The sequence below is a fragment of the Polistes fuscatus genome, unplaced genomic scaffold (genome assembly GCF_010416935.1).
Source record: "Polistes fuscatus isolate 324 unplaced genomic scaffold, CU_Pfus_HIC Scaffold32, whole genome shotgun sequence".
NCBI lineage: Eukaryota > Metazoa > Arthropoda > Insecta > Hymenoptera > Vespidae > Polistes > Polistes fuscatus.
In genome coordinates this window covers 33,191-47,410 of record NW_025113110.1, presented here as the reverse complement: position 1 = coordinate 47,410, position 14,220 = coordinate 33,191, and positions in this window count along the sequence as shown.

Here is a 14,220-nt window from a genome sequence, read left to right as displayed (position 1 = left end):
AAGCAATATCATCAGCATAGGCAATGATATTGCAACCCTTGGGGAGATCGACTAGAAAAGATCGGGTCGATCAGAATATTCCATAAGCGAGGGCTTAACACCGAGCCCTGAGGGCACCCCATGGAGATATTCTCATTCGACTTGATCGCTGTTACTAATTTTCACGCTAAGATCGCACAAAATTGTCTCAGGACTGAGAGCAAGTTCTGTGAGATTGGGAAGTCCAAAGCTGTGTCGAAAGCCGCCTTTATGTCGAGGAAAATTCCCAAGACATATTTACAGACGAGTTTCGACAGTCGCCCGTAGGTGAACGATAGCATCCAATGTCGACTTGCCTTTACGGAAGCCGAATTGGTTCTCGTTCATTAAGGTGTGTTCAGACACGCCTTAATGAGCCTTCCTCATATAATTTTCTCATAAACTTTCCCGACAGTGTCGAGTAGGCTTATGGGTCTATATGAGTCCGGCTTGCCAGGAGAGCGGCCTTCTCTGGGAGTAGGACCAGCTTAGCTGATTTCCACTCTTTCGGAAAGGTGCCCTTGACAAACAGAGGCTATAGAGGTCGATGAGGATTTCTGGCCTGGTCAGACCTACCATTTTCCAAAAGGAAAGTGGAATACTGTCTGGTCCAGGAGCGCGCTTTAGCTTCTTGCTATCTAAAGCGCTCCAGATTTCTTCCCGGGCAACGACACAGTCTTCTAGCGTAAGCTATTGACTGAGGCGTCAAACTCTTCACGGAGCTTCCGCTGAACTAGAGAGTCATCGTCGCTGCGATCGTCAGGAAAGAGACTGTTTAACAGTTCCTTTGATGACGATTCGCATAGAGAGCGGTCTGCAGGTAAATCTGACAGTGTCGGTCTCTAACAGCGGGGCAAGATGTCTGGAAAGACGTTTAAACGCGAATTTAAACGTTACTCCCCAGCAGCTTGATTCCTGCTGTGCGACTTTCAGCCAACCAAGAAATTTTGCTCTTCGGAGCTCAGCCTTGTAAGAGTTCCTTTGTGTCTGTAAACGCTTAATCGTGCATTTGCCAATCTTCGCGCTACAGAACAAAAGTATCTTACTTCGGCTCTGAGTCGTTGGAGCTTCTTGGTCCAGGTGACACTTGAGGTCGGTTTGGACCTTTGTGACGAGTTCTCGTACACAACCTCCTTAAGTCTCTCTAACGAGTCATCAAGACTATCATCGGAGGCAAATGTCACCTGCAGATTCCGTACGGCTTTTTCAATCCTGATCCACCCAAGTTTAGATATACTAAGCTTAGGTATCACAGGAAGAGTAACCTGTTCCGCAGCACGGTTACGGCCCGAAGGAGATGAGATTGTGATCCGAAGACGCAATCTCATCTGAGACGTTCCATTCGGAAACAAGAGAGGACTTTAACCTTGAGAGGGTTAGGTCGATATTGGATCGACCTCTTGGCCCCTCAAGGTAGTCAGCTCTGGGCTGTATTCTCTATCTTGAGGTAGGAATTGCTATTAATTCTCTACCTCAAGACCTCTACAATCCTGTTTCGTTGAGAACCAATCATAGTGTTTTGCGTTGAAGTCGCCCAACACTATGACGTCTCTTCCGTCCAGGATGTGCAGGATAATTCAAGTCTATCCAGATATTTGGATAGACTTGTTAAAGGCGAGAAGTAGCAATTAATGACTATTGTTCGGAAGTTGCCCTTACAGATTTCACAAACTAGTATTGTGGAATCTGAAAGGTTCCGGACGATAGTGCATGCTACCTCTGGACCTGTGAGAATACACACTTTGTACTGCTTGCGGCAGACGCCAGTGTGTACCTCAGGGGAAAGCCAGAAGGTTTTCCTTTTCCGCAATAGGGTTCCTGCAGAGCGATTACATCGAACTGATTTTCGTTAATCGCCGCAGTTAGCTCTATTGCAGAGTGGGACGCTCGTCTCCGCGTTAAGCTGCGCAAACAGCAAAGATGTTTTATGTCTGGCCATAAGCGATCTTTGGCGTTTGGGCAACTATGGCTCTCAAATAAGAGGGACATATGCTTGACGCAGTGTGGTGAGCGTCCGGTAATTTCGCACCAGCGCAGTTGCCACATTTGTGCTGCTCGGGTTTGTTCCGGAGAGCACAAGTCGAGGACTTGTGAGGACCGGCGCAAAACCCGCAAGTCGTTTTTTGAGCGACAAGCAGCCGCTGCGTGCCCGAACTTCTGGCAGTTGAAGCACCGAAGTGGCTCCAATCTGTCGGAAACGCGGAACGAGAGGTATTCAATGAATACCCTCTTAGCACGTCTGAGAACCAGACGGCCTTCCGCACTGACGCGCAGCACCAGGTTGCTTAGGCCTGGTCGACCGCTCTTAAAGCTCCGTATGGAGGCGATAGAGCCAGCTGGGAGCTGGTTTCTCGTCTCCATATCGGATTTGATAGCGTTCATATCACTGAGCAGGTCCTCAGGGATATGGAACGCGGTCAACTCTGGGAGCGGAGCTGACGGGGTCGTTGCCTTATAGGATTTGCTCTTAGAGAGCGCTTCCTCTATGGCGATGCAGGACTTTTGGTCAGCAGCTTTGACCAAAAGTCCCTTCCCCGTCATGTGGCTGCTCAAGATTCTTACAAACCCTGAGTCTTTTGCCACCCTGGCCAGCTTTTTGACAGCTGAGCTGTGCTCGGCTGCCGTTTTTTGCACTGATTAGTACAGTAAAGCTTTCTGGCCGCTGACGAGAGCGTTAGGCGAAGCCTAGGGACGCTAGTTTTTTCACAGCCTCGGAGTATTTATGGGGAAATACTCCCGAGACTGCGCTCGCCAGGTACGGCTTTGCAGGCTTCAAGGCCTTTTTTGAAACCGGCTGAGAGGCTGGTTTTGCCACTTTGGTAGCCGGTTTCAAAGTCGGCTCCGCCTTTCTGGGGCACTTGCTAGGCGTAGCCTTTGCAGGTGACTCAGCACTGCGTTTTACGGTTTCGGGTGACCGAGACCGTTTAGCTAGCAGTAATTTCTTACTGCTAGCTTTAAGTGGCGCGGGCAGCGGAGGAAATTCCGCCGGTTTAATAATACCGGGCTACAAGGAATTCCTCATGCTCGGCAGTTTTGCGCTTTACGGCGCTGCCTTTTTGCTGGGGGGGCCACCACCCCAACAGCATTAATTAGGCTCTCAAAAGATTTTAAGAGCCCTTATCACTTCCTTCGGGCAGGCCTGAAAGAAGTCGTCAGCCAAGATTTTGTCGAGGCTGCACATGGAGTTACGCATAGGCGAAGCACGATTCGCAGAATCGTCCAGCGCTTTGCGTTTCCTTTGTTTTGATGGTACGTTGCTCATAACAAAGCACCAAAGAGAGGATATTAAGAGAATAAAACAAGAAAAAAGTTAGTGTTTATAGCGATAAGGCACAAAAGTACAGAAAGTATTAAAATTAAAATCGCGAGAGAGCACGTGGAAAAAAATCGTAAAATCGACTTACCACGAAACGCGCAGCTATTGTTCGCTTTAACGCGCGACGCAGGAAAAAACGAAGAAGCACAACCGAGAACACAGGAAAAAAAAATCAAGTTGCCTCAATGAAGGCTCGATGAAGACTGGTAGATATATACAGATCTTACTACATATGAGCACTCCCTATCCGGGGCCGTTTTAGGCTGGTTAGCCTTTTAACAAGCTTACCGGTAGTTACCCCGACTTATCTGTGTCGTCCTGACAAGATTAGGCCGCAATCCTGTTATTAAACACAGCTAAGCCGAGGTTGGCTCCTACGTTCCAGCCTGTGTTGACATGACACAAACCACCACAGCCACCACGAAACAATCCCGTTCTGGTAAGGGTACTGTCGTTGAAAATGCAAGCATTTTCGCCGACAGTAAACGGTCCCTTACCCATGTGGCACCAAATTTATTAGGTTTAAGCCAGGGCTTGGACCTGGCTGGGATAAATCCCTGTACTGAGCAGACTGTTACGGCCAACAGTCAACTCAGCAACCATGCCCCCCAAAGGACATGGGTTTTGCTGGTGGTGATGTTGATGATGGTGATTATGATGATGACGATGACGCGATATTGTGATACCGGCAAGGACACCACCGAACGCGCGAGTAAAATTAAAGATTTTATGAGGAAAAACAAAAAACAAAAAACAAAACAAAAACAAAAAAAAAACAGGGAGGCATACACACACGCACACTCACACACACACTCACATCACACTAACACTCACACACACGCACTAACCTGAAGAAAAAACCCCAGGGGTTCTTCTCCGGTGAGAGGTGGGTTTTGAGTGCTGGTTCCGTCCCAGCGGATTTGCTCTCTTTTGGAGAGGAAATCTTGGAACTGACGAAACACTCGCTCAGAACCCACGGTGGTACCTATGTCTGAAAGACAAGGTTGGTGAGGCTTGCATGGCGAACTGCTGTTAAGTCAGGACATTGAAATTCGTGCAGTGGATCTTGTATCGCACCGCAGTTGCATTCGTCGTCTTGACTTAACCCGAAGCGTTTAAGGTACGACCTGCAGTTGCAATGCCCGGTCAGAAACCGAGCGACTACAGGGGTAGGCTTAAACCACTTCGCAGAGCGTCTGCTTGCCAAAGAAGGAAAGAATCTCCCGGTCCAATGATGCTTGGAGTCCTCCCAACGTCCTGCCCATAGTCTATGGGATTCGGCTTGGAGGATTTTACCGAGAGACTTCTGGCTTACCCTAGAGCGGATTGTTTTGCTCTCGAGAATGTATCCCTCGTCATACTCTAAGGTAATATCACCGAATGTATGACGAGACTTGTATAGACGGACATATTCACGAGTGAATATGCGCCCAAGTCTGAGTATGATTGGCTCAAGATCAGCAATCATATCCAGGGAAATACCCGGTGACCTCTTAAAAGTCCGTAACGCTGAGGTGAGGAAACTGTTTTGAAGAGAGATTAACGTTTTAGCGCAATCTTCTCTTTCAATCCATTTTCCCCAGATTCCGATTCCGTAAGAGACTTTAGGCAAAATAACCATCTGATAAATCAGAACAGCCTTTTGCCATGGCAAGCCTCTTACAGATTTGCTAAGTGTCCTTAGCAAAGGAATCAGCCGTTTGGCTTCCCCCACGACCTGTTGGATGTGGTATTTGAAAGAGAAACCCCTTTCAAGCCACAAACCTAGGTATTTAAACTTAGTGACGTACTTTACAGTAGCGCCGTTCAGTTTAATACATGGGGGCCTCTTCAGTATACCCTTGAGTAAGGTGCAGGCCGATTTCTCGATTGAGAAATTAAGCTTGCATGATCTTACAAAAGAGTTGATCTTTACAAGAGCCTCGTTTGCCGCATTTTCCAGTTTTAACCTGGAATCTGCTTCAACGAGTAAAGCAATATCATCAGCATAGGCAATGATATTGCAACCCTTGGGGAGATCGACTGAAAAGATCGGGTCGATCAGAATATTCCATAAGCGAGGGCTTAACACCGAGCCCTGAGGGCACCCCATGGAGATATTCTTCATTTCGACTTGATCGCCGTTACTAATTTTCACGCTACGATCGCACAGAAATTGTCTCAGGACTGAGAGCAAGTTCTGTGAGATTGGAAGTCCTGCTAATCTATGAAAGATAGCAGGCCACCAGGCTGTGTCGAAAGCCGCCTTTATGTCGAGGAAAATTCCCAAGACATATTTACAAGACGAGTTTTCGACAGTCGCCCGTAGGTGAACGATAGCATCCAATGTCGACTTGCCTTTACGGAAGCCGAATTGGTTCTCGTTCATTAAGGTGTGTTCAGGACACGCCTTAATGAGCCTTCCCCATATAATTTTCTCATAAACTTTCCCGACAGTGTCGAGTAGGCTTATGGGTCTATATGAGTCCGGCTTGCCAGGAGAGCGGCCTTTCTTTGGGAGTAGGACCAGCTTAGCTGATTTCCACTCTTTCGGAAAGATGCCCCTTGACAAACAGAGGCTATAGAGGTCGATGAGGATTTCTGGCCTGGTCAGACCTACCATTTTCCAAAAGGAAAGTGGAATACTGTCTGGTCCAGGAGCGCGCTTTAGCTTCTTGCTATCTAAAGCGCTCCAGATTTCTTCCCGGGCAACGACACAGTCTTCTAGCGTAAAGCTATTGACTGAGGCGTCAAACTCTTCACGGAGCTTCCGCTGAACTAGAGAGTCATCGTCGCTGCGATCGTCAGGAAAGAGACTGTTTAACAGTTCCTTTGATGACGATTCGCATAGAGAGCGGTCTGCAGGTAAATCTGACAGGTCGGTCTCTAACAGCGGGGCAAGATGTCTGGAAAGACGTTTAAACGCGAATTTAAACGTTACTCCCCAGCAGCTTGATTCCTGCTGTGCGACTTTCAGCCAACCAAGAAATTTTGCTCTTCGGAGCTCAGCCTTGTAAGAGTTCCTTTTGTGTCTGTAAACGTTTAGATCGTGCATTGTGCCAGATCTTCGCGCTACAGAACAAAAGTATCTTACTTCGGCTCTGAGTCGTTGGAGCTTCTTGGTCCAGGTGACACTTGAGGTCGGTTTGGACCTTTGTGACGAGTTCTCGTACACAACCTCCTTAAGTCTCTCTAACGAGTCATCAAGACTATCATCGGAGGCAAATGTCACCTGCAGATTCCGTACGGCTTTTTCAATCCTGATCCACCCGAGTTTAGATATACTAAGCTTAGGTATCACAGGAAGAGTAACCTGTTCCGCAGCACAGGTTACGGCCCGGAAGGAGATGAGATTGTGATCCGAAGACGCAATCTCATCTGAGACCTTCCATTCGGAAACAAGAGAGGACTTTAACCTTGAGAGGGTTAGGTCGATATTGGATCGACCTCTTGGCCCCTCAAAGGTAGTCAGCTCTTGGGCTGTATTCTCTATCTTGAGGTAGGAATTCGCTATTAATTCTTCTACCTCAAGACCTCTACAATCCTGTTTCGTTGAGAACCAATCATAGTGTTTTGCGTTGAAGTCGCCCAACACTATGACGTCTCTTCCGTCCAGGATGTGCAGGATAAATTCAAGTCTATCCAGATATTTGGATAGACTTGTTAAAGGCGAGAAGTAGCAGTTAATGACTATTGTTCGGAAGTTGCCCTTACAGATTTCACAAACTAGTATTGTGGAATCTGAAAGGTTCCGGACGATAGTGCATGCTACCTCTGGACCTGTGAGAATACACACTTTTGTACTGCTTGCGGCAGTCGCCAGTGTGTACCTCAGGGGAAAGCCAGAAGGTTTTCCTTTTCCGCAATAGGGTTCCTGCAGAGCGATTACATCGAACTGATGTTCGTTAATCGCCGCAGTTAGCTCTATTGCAGAGTGGGACGCTCGTCCTGCGTTAAGCTGCGCAAACAGCAAAGATGTTTTATGGCTGGCCATAAGCGATCTTTGGTGTTTGCGCGATGATGGCCCTCAGGTATGAGGGACATACACTCGACGCGGTGTGGTGAGCGTCAGGTAGTTTCGCTCCTGCGCAGTTCCCACATTTGTGCTGATCGGGCTTGTTTCGGAGAACACAAGTTGAGGACTTGTGAGGTCCGGAGCAAAACCCACATGTCGTCTTTGAACGACAAGCAGCAGCTGCGTGTCCGAACTTTTGACAGTTGAAGCACCGAAGTGGTTCAAGTCTGTCAGCTACTCGGAAGGAGAGGTATTCGATGAATACCCTCTAGGCACGTCTTAGGCACTTGCGTGCCTCGGTGCTTACACGCAGCACCAGGTTGACCAAACCTGGTCTTCCGCTCTTGAAGTGCCGAATGGAGGCGATAGAGCCAGCTGGGAGTTGGTTTCTCGTCTCCATATCGGACTTGACTGCGTTCATATCGCTGAGGAGATCCTCGGGGATATGAAACGCAGTCATTTCAGGAAGCGGAGATGACGGGGTCGAAGCCTTAAAAGATTTGCTCTTAGAGAGCGCCTCTTCAATGGCAGTGCAGGACAACTGGTCTGCAGCTTTGACCAGGAGTCCCTTCCCCGTCATGTGGGAGCTCAGAATTCTGACGAATCCTGAGTTTCTCGCAACCCGGGCCAGTTTTTTGACAGCTGAGCTATGCTCGGCTGCCGTCTTTACTGCGCTTATAAGCACAGTAAAGCTGCTGGTCGCTGGCGAGGGCGTTTGGGGCGTGATGCCCATTGACGCCAGCTTTTTACAGCTTCGGAGTATTTCGCCGGGAAATCTCCTTTTACTGTACTCGCCAGGGGTAGCGAGTTAGGTTTCAAGGCCTTTTTTAGAACCGGCTGAGAGACTGGTTTGGCCAGTTTAGGAGCCGGTTTTAAAAATTGGCTCCGCCTTTTTGAGACACTTGTTAGGCACAGCCTTTGCAGGTGTCTCCACGCTGCGCTTAACGGTCTCGGGTGACCGGGACCGTTTAGCAAGCAGTAACTTTTTACTGCTTGCTTTCGTAGGAGCGGGCAGAGGAGGAAAGTCCGCCGGGTTAATTATAGCCGGGCCGCGAGGACTTTCCTCTTTGCCGACTTGGCTGCGCTTTGACGGCGCAGCCCTCTTTGCCGGAGGGGCCACCACCCCGACGGCGTTAATAAGGCTCTCAAAAAGGTTTCTGAGAGCCGTTACGACTTCTTTTGGGCAAGCCCGAAAAAAGTCTGCAGCCAGGATGTCATCCAGGCTGCGTCCCGAGTTACGCAAGTGCGGCACACAGTTTAGTGAACCGTCCGCCGCCTTGCGCTTCTTTTTTATTCTTATTGGTGAGACGCACATGGCTGTTCACCAATAAAAAAGAAGATAAAAAAAAAGAAAAAAGAGGAAAGAAAAAAAAACAAAAAAGAGGCACTCTTGAAGAAGTAAGAGAGAAAAAAAAAAGAACTTACAGCACGCAGCTGAGAGTCGTTTAAACGTGAATCCGGAAATCCGATCGGAAAACGATAATTATAAGTTTAAACCGAGCGCGCACCTTTCGTTCACTGTAACGCGCGACGCAAAAATTGTAAGGAATTGAACAAGTTTTATTTTTTTTATTTTTCGAAAACAAGTGTTAGCACTTTCAACGTCCAATGCAAACTGGTAGAATATACAGATCTTACTACATATGAGCACTCCCTATCCGGGCCGTTTAGGCTGGTTAGCCTTTTAACAAGCTTACCGGTAGTTACCCTGAAACGCCCCATGAAGTCGTGACGTAATCGACCGTACTTACGCCCGTAAGTCTACAAAACCAGACGACGGATCATACTAACAGCCCTGCATATTTAAATATATGCAAACCACCACAGCCACTACGAAAGCCGTACCCGCACCGGTAAGGGTACTGTCGTCGGAAATCAGATTTCCAATAACAGTAAACCCGGTCCCTTACCCCCGTAGTACCAAAATTATTTAGGTTTGAGCCATGATTTTGGTGACACTGGCTGAGATAAATCTCTGCACTTAGCAGTCTGTCACGCTCAACAAACAGACCAAGTTACCATATTCCCCCCGAGAATAGGGTTTTCCATTAGTCGCCTTTTACGACAGGGAGGGTGGCATGCTCGCAGTGCTATTCTTCCCTTCTCCGGCGCCTGCACGAGCAAGTAGATAGAGACAGTGCTATGCGCGATCACGTCCCTCTGGAGCCGTATAGGCAAGTGTGCCTTTTAAAACAAACTGCCCGAAGGCACGCCTGAACGCCCTGAAGTCGTGACGTAATCGACCGTAATTACGCCGCGTAAGTCATAAACAAGACAGACGACGGATTCATACTAACAGCCCTGCATATTTAAATATATGAAACCACCACAGCCACTACGAAGCCGTACCCGCACCGTTAAGGGTACTGTCGTCGGAACATCAGATTTCCACAACAGTAAACGGGTCCCTTACCCCGTCGTACCAAACTTATTTAGGTTTGAGCCAGAGTTGGTGCACTGGCTGAGATAAATCTCTGCACTTAGCAGTCTGTCACGGTCAACAACTACCAAGTTACCATATTCCCCCCGAGAATATGGGTTTTCCATTAGTCGCCTTTTACGACAGGAGGGTGGCATGCTCGCATGCGATTCTTCCTTCTCCGGCGCCTGCACGGAGCAATTAGATAGAGACAACGGAATTCGTTAATCCATTCATGCGCGTCACTAGTTAGATGACGAGGCATTTGGCTACCTTAAGAGAGTCATAGTTACTCCCGCCGTTTACCCGCGCTTTATTGAATTTCTTCACCTTGACTTCAGAGCACTGGGCGAAATCACCTTCGTCAACACTCAGTTAGAGCCATCGCAATGCTTTGTTTTAATTAGACAGTCGGATTAGCTTGTGTCTCCAGTTCTGAGTTAATCGTTTATTTAGTGGTTGTTTTTTTTTTTTAAATTTATAGTTTTATACTTTTTTTTAAAATTATTATTAATTTTTTTCTTAATTAAAAAAAAAAAAAAACAAATAATATAAATTAAAAAAAAAAAAAAAAAAAAACTATAATAAAATTTAAGAAAATTTAAAAAAAAAACTAAAAATTCTTTTTATCATTAAAATAAAATTAAAAAAAAAAAAAATAAATAAACAAAATCATGTTTAATTTTTTTTTTTTTTTTGAAAACATTCTAATTTTAATATTAATATTTAGCCCAACACACTCCGCATTCTCAGAACAATCCTTATCCGAAGTTACGGATCTATTTTGTCGACTTCCTTTACCTACATTATTCTATCGACTAGAGGCTCTTACCTTTGGAGACCTGCTGCGGTTCTGGGTACGATTCAGTGCGAAATAATTCGTAAACTTAACCTGGATTTTCAAGGGTTATTAAGGCGATCCAAACATCCGACAAAGCGATGCTCTTCGTGTCGAAAACCCTATCTCCCTTTAAGGATTCCAGGGATTTTTTTTCATTTGTTTAATTCAAATTTAACAATTAAATTTTAAAAAAAAATAATTAATTTTTTAAAAAATTTTAATCGATTTGAACAAAAATTTTAACACTTATAGAAAAGATAACTCTTTTTGGATTCCTTAACGTCTCCAGGATCATTGAGTTACCTCGTCAAATTTACTTAAAAAAAAAAAAAAAATTAAATTTGTTTTTGTTTTTAGTAATTTGAATTTAATTTCGTACTCCGCCACTGAGTTCCGGATATTAACCGGATTCCTTTCGCTCAATAATAATCAAGTCATAATTATTTATTTTTTTAAAAAAAAAAAAAAAAATAAAATTAAAAAAAAATTTTTTTTTAAGTTTTTCTTTTTTTTTTTAAAAAAAAAATAAAAAAAAACACTTGAACATTTAAATTGGATTTCTCCTTGAGCTTAGGCGACTGACCGTGTGCAACTGCTGTTCCACACGAAACCCTTCTCCACGTCAGCCCCTCCAGGTTCTCACTGGAGTATTTGCTATACAACCCAAGATCTGCACTAATCAGTGGCTTCAGACCGGCACATCGAATCCTTCAATGCACTATTACGACCTTCCTACCTTGTTAAGGCATTTTCGATTAAAAAACAAAAATTTTATAATATAATAATTATTAATTTTTTTTTTGCCATAACAGTTACGTTAGAGCATTACGCTTGAGCGTCATCCATTTTCAGGGCTGGTAACTTCGGCAGGTAAGTGTTTTACACACTCCTTAGCGGATTCAACCTCCATGGCCACGCCCTGCTGTCTTAAGGTGTAATAACGGATTGCATATTATGGCTACCGATTTGACAACCGTTGGTTTGTAAAGCTTTCCATATTATAGAAAGCCTCGGAAGGGGGCCTCACTAACTAGTTCTATCTTTCCAAAAGGCCCCTACTAAAACAACGTTGATCTGGAAACTTACTCTACGTATTGACTCATTTTTGTTAGAATGGGAGAACTTTCCTGAAAGAATGATTAATTAATTTTTATTTTTGAAAAAGTCTAATTAAAAGAGATTTGAAAGAATATAATCCCATTAATAAGTTGAAGTTAAAGATGAGAGAAAGATCAAGAACGAAGAATTAGCAACTAGAACGAACGAAACTATTGCTGTTACCAATATTCTAAAAGTTACCCCGATCATCGACATATAGCCCTGTGCCGGATCAAACCATAACAATTATCGCCGTCAAAGAGAACTACAACTCAATCGTTATTATCAAGTTAATTTCAATCCTTACGAAGTTAAGCTAATAGGGAAACTAAGGTGTAAAGCAAAGTTCGACTCTGGTAATATAATATATATAATTGTCCATTGCATTTTAAATTATAATTTATTTAAGAATTATTAAATAAATCGGGTTTAAATTCAAAACGTTGAGTGCCCTTACTTTCGTTTTGAATTTAAACCGATTTATTATCGGGTTTAAATTCAAAAACGTGAGTTGCCCTTACTTTTATAAGAGTCACGGTTTTGTGCTAAGATTCTTGATAAAAGAACAGTTATCACACATATAGAACTATTTTAATTTAATGTAGCATAGGATTAATTTCTCCCGAATGATATGCCCAAAGTGCAAACGAGGCAGAAAGGGACAAGAAATCGTCAGTTACTGACGGATATCGTTGGCGATGCAAATAAACGAAATTGCAAAACGGAAGCTATCCGAAAGGGATCCTTCTTCGAGAGAAGTAATTGTCCGATTATTAAATTATTTAGGGTTATAGATTTATGGGCAATAAACCATGCAGTGTAGAGGGACGTCCTTAGAGGAGCTAAAAATTTCGGAAGTCACTACTACTGATAGGAAAAACTTCATTCGAGATATTTGCATTGACGTAGTAGTGATGAGGGAGCCGGCCATAATCGGAGGAGAGGGGCATACGGTAGAAATCGACGAAACCTTACTTTCCAAAAGAAGTATAAACGTCGCCGTATGTTCCCTCAAGTCTGGCTTTTTGGAGGCCTTGATATTCAACAAAAGAGGTTTTTTTAGCACCAGTGGCCAAACGGGACAAGGAAACTTTAATACCAATGATTCAAAGGCATGTACTTCCAGGACCACTATTGTTGTGATCTCTGGGGTGAATACCGTTATTGAATGATTTAGGTTATAAGCAGTTGACTGTTAATCAAGTCAAAATTTCGTTGAACCGATGCCAGACGTTGTAATTTCAACAATAATGAATATTTGGAAGAAAACCTCTGAGGTTGATGATCTTGTATAGTTAGTGAAAATTCATTGGTTGAACCAAGATTCTCAAAATCTGAAGCGATAAATATAGAAAACCATAATCAGGCTGTTAAGAATCCTAGTGAAACAATGAAGAATTAGCTAACAATACTGAAGACTCTGAAGTTCAGCATAATTTGATTTCAAATAGCTTAATTATTGTGAAAACAGCGTACTGGCAAGGAGTCGAGGTCGCCCGCCAAGACAGCGTGGATCTCGAAGAGGGCGCCCACGAAGTATAATTAAATCATGATCAACTTGTTCATTCTGTTTCACTTTTATATTTTTATTCGAAGTCCAAAATTATAAATTAAAATGCTTAACAATCAAACAAACAGTATTTTTCCTTAGAAATAGTTCATATAAAATAGAATATCGAAAAAGATTTTAAAATATTAAATCCCTAAGAGATAAGAAAAATAAGAATTGTTTTTTATAACAAATCACGTCTAAAATTGACCTGCGCAAGTTAAATTAAAGTTATATTTTTCCTTGATTAATAGCTCATGTGAAATAAGATGTCAAAAAAAATTTTAAAATTTTAAATTTTTAAGTCAATGAAACAAAAAATCGCATGCGCGAAGTTAGGTCAAGTAATTTTTTTCATAGATAAAGAGTTCAAGTGAAAATAAAAATATCAAAAAAAAAAAAATTTTGAACCTTGAATCCCTAAAACAGGAAAAATTAAGAATGTTTTTTAAGAAAATCCTTTTAAAATCAACATGTGTAACGTTAGTGTTGACATAATATTATCCGTACGAAACGCGCCATATGCGTAACAACGAGTAGTGCAAACAATGATGTTTATGTTTTTTGTGTGTGTGTATCCTTTTTGTCTTAAATAAAAAACCCTTAATTGTGATTTAAGGTGTTTTCTTCGTTACGACAATTACAACAGTTAGGTCAAAGTTTATATTTTTCCTAGCTAAAGGACTCATGTCACAATAAAAACGTAAAAAAAACTTTTAAAAAATCTCAGTGCCTAAGACAAAAAAAATCAAAAAACCGTTTTTTTAAATTGCGGTTTGAAACCGCATGCGCGCGAAGTTAGCGCCCCTGTTTTTTCTGTCAGTTTGTGTAAATGTTTAATAATTAAGTTTCTCCAAAAAAAATTTTTCCTTTCACTATCGCTGAAAAAACGGGTGTCGGGCTTATACTTAAGAAGAATTCCGAATTCAACCGTAGGGATTAAATTGTAATTATTAAATGAAGTTTCGGGTTATCACCAATCCTA